Source organism: Vicugna pacos, chromosome 2 (assembly GCF_048564905.1).
Source record: "Vicugna pacos chromosome 2, VicPac4, whole genome shotgun sequence".
In the NCBI taxonomy this organism is placed as follows: Eukaryota; Metazoa; Chordata; class Mammalia; order Artiodactyla; family Camelidae; genus Vicugna; species Vicugna pacos.
In genome coordinates, this window is record NC_132988.1 from 38,793,873 (window position 1) to 38,797,357 (window position 3,485).

A 3,485-nucleotide genomic window follows, 5' to 3' on the forward strand; every position below is an offset into this window, starting at 1 on the left:
TTGGGCAATTATATTGTAATTTTGAATATTTCTAATAATTAGTATTTACTTTCAAACAAATAACTAAGAATAAGTACTTTATTACTAGACTTTGCGTATCTAAATTAATCATAAAACTAGCTATAAATAAATAGTAGTCTACAGCATATATTTTGAAGCATGGTTTAATGGATCAAAATGCAAGTAGATTAGGTGTAAAGAAGAAAAATGAACTTCAAAGGACATTCACCTTCAAAAAATTACTTAATTCCCCTTGCGTTTTATGACTGTAGATAGATCTACATCATTATACCCTGAAACAGAATCTGTTCATGCTTTAAATAGTTATAATAATCCTCCCTTCCCTGCAGAAATAGAAACTAATGGCACTTACAACAAGTATATTAAAATAATTTTTATACAAATACTTTGTATGCATGGTTTACTGAAGGTTAGTTAAGTCTGGTCAGAAAGCTGATAAAACAGTTAAGATACTATTCTGTCACCCATCTGTATTAGCATTGAAATATAATGATTCTAAAGTAATCATCTATTTCCTTTCCATGTAACTTTAACTTTTTATTTTATATACAGATCCGTAGAGAGTTAAGGAATTTTAGAAACCACATAGAAATCGTTAGGGAATGATTCTATGAAAGAGGAAGTAGGTCTTTTGAAGACATCATCAAGCAAACGCCTACAGTTCAGTAGAACATTCCTACCAGATACCAAATGGCCATCATCTCAGCACAGTCACTCTGTCCTCTGTGTGTAGAAAATCATACAAGGTGGTTTTTCTGTTATGTTCTATGTCATGTACATTAGAAAACCAAGTGCATCGGGGAAGAATACTAGGAGTATAAGAATACTCCTCATCAGTCTAGTTACATCAAAGGTTGTACCCAAACTTAATTATTAAAAAAAAAAAAGGAAAACAAAAAGAGTAATGAAATATAGTAGTTCAATTCTAATGTTTACAAATTGCTGTGATATCTTTGTACTTTTGCCCCTTCCACAGATAGCAGTTCACACAGAAGCAAAAGTGACCCATTTAAAACATTGCTCAAAGGGTCTTCCCATCAGTCTCAGACCAAACTTCAGCGTCGTTACCAGGCCTCTTGGGCCTTACGTGTTATGCCCCCTACTGGCCTGATCTCTCTTCTCTCTCTCATCCATCCCTCTTCTTTACTCCACTTGGTCACCCTGGCCTCTATTCATGGAAGAATCATTCTTGATCTTGCCTCAGAGTATTTGGACTTGCTAGGTCCTAGCAACTTCTTCTTTGGATATTTTTGCAGTTTTCTCTAACTTCATGCAAATCTTTATTCAAATATCACCTATTCAAAGAGGCAGCTCCTGCTCCCTGCTCTGAAATCATCATCCACATTTATTCTTTATCCTCTTACCCTCTTTTTCTTCCTAGCATTTTGTCACTAGCTAGCTATAAATTATATATCTATACAATATCTCTGTCTTCCCTTTCTCCCTGAGTATTATGCAAGCTCCCTGAGGGTGGGTACAGGGTTTATTTTGCCAAATAAATGTAGCACTTGACAAAATAAATGGCTGAATATGGATTTTAATTTTTATCAATTCTTATATTTTAATGAGAGACTACTTCTATTAATCTATTCCAGGAGTTTATCCTTAGACAATGCTTCATATTGTTTTTACATATATATTTGTAAATAGGTATTGTAGAATTTGGAAATGTTTTGTGTAGGTTTTTCCTTATTCCATTAAATATGCAACCATATTGCTTACTGTAGTTTTTTAAAGCTTATGTTTTAATATCTTATCCAGTATGAAAATGACTTAAATATAAAAACACCTCTTTAATTGAATTATTCAAGACTGTCTGAATCAGTCAAATCTCAAGAGACTTTGTAATTTTATGCACAAGCTAAATCATATTATGTTTTGTTTAATGGAGTTAAATATTTGGTACTCTCAGTCAATTATGGCTGCTAATTAGAAACATTGATTTAAAGTGACTTGCGTTTGATCTTTTGAAGTAGTTCTCTTCCAACATGTCTTGCTCCTTCAAATGCTATTGAATTCTAGCATTTGAATGTTCAATTCAATTACCTGAATTATCCAAATTTAAATTCTCGAAAGATAGGTATGGTAGAAGTATTCAAATATATATTTTTTTCATTGTGAGATAGAAAAATATCAAAAGATGAGGCATTGTCTGTATCACAAAGTTCCTAATGTACTTTGCAATTTTAACAAAGTCAGAATCAATGTCAATTTAACTCTTTTGGGAAATTATATTTTAAAAAGCTGCATCAGTCATTTAAAAGAGGTTTTTGGCTAAGCTATTTATATAAACAATAATATTAATTTATAAAATACAGTCATGGAAAGGTTATATCATATAGATAATGGAAATGACTATTTGTATTTATTTAATATATAGTACCTCATTTATAATACAGTGTTCTGTTGATTTTTTAAATCAAATGTTTCTCATGACAAAATCAATATGGCATTTTAAAAGATATTTTGCCCAATATATGGCAGTCCTCTGGACAGGACACTCAGACACTGATCCTTCTGTTCCTCTCTTGGTTCCACTGTAAATTCGTTAATGGGATGTTAATTCCTTGAAGTATAGTACTATAATTGATACATTCAAATTAATTGTCTAATCCACTATTATATCACAAAGATGAATATTTTTGTAAATTTTTCATTGACATATAGTTGATTTACAGTGTTTCAGGAGTGCAGCAAAGTGATTCAGTTACATACATATGTTCTTTTTTAGCTTCTTTTTCATTAGAAGTTATTACAAAATATTGAATATAGTTCCCTGTGCTATACAGTAGGTCCTTGTTGTTTACCTATTCACAGAGATTAATATTAACACATTAGCATTATTTGCTTTTTTCTCTTTTAAAATACACAAACCAATAAATAACAAACAAATAATTTGTAATATTTAGTCTGTATTTTAATGGACCGAAAAAAAAAAAAAAAACTTCCACCATTTCCTAGGGAGGAAGACAGAGTTTAAATAGAAGAGCCTAGGGACTTTTCCCAGATAAATCTCATAATTATATTGTCCATTGAGTGCTGTATACATCCCATTTGCCCATGTCTTGTATGAAAGTGTCTATTGCATTTTTCCTATTTCTTGAGTGTGTGGGAGCCACACACCTTGTTTCCTTCCATTACAAGTTTTCAAATGAAGAGTAAGTGTAACAAAGGAGAGGACCTAGAGAGCCCTTCTGTGCCTGGATCTAATTTAACTTTTAAATTCCTGGGTAATGAACTCAATCCTGTTGCTGTATTGGCAGGAGACTTTTGATTGCATTGAAAGGATACAGTGTATATTTCATGTGAGAGGAAAGAAAATTTGCTGTCAAAAGAAAGAATATGGCTTTAAAAAATTTAGCCACAAATATCCTGGTACACTTCTTATTAAGAGGTGATGTCTAACAAAAAACCAAACAGCCCAATCCAAAAATAGGCAGAAGACCTAAACAAGCAGTCCTCCA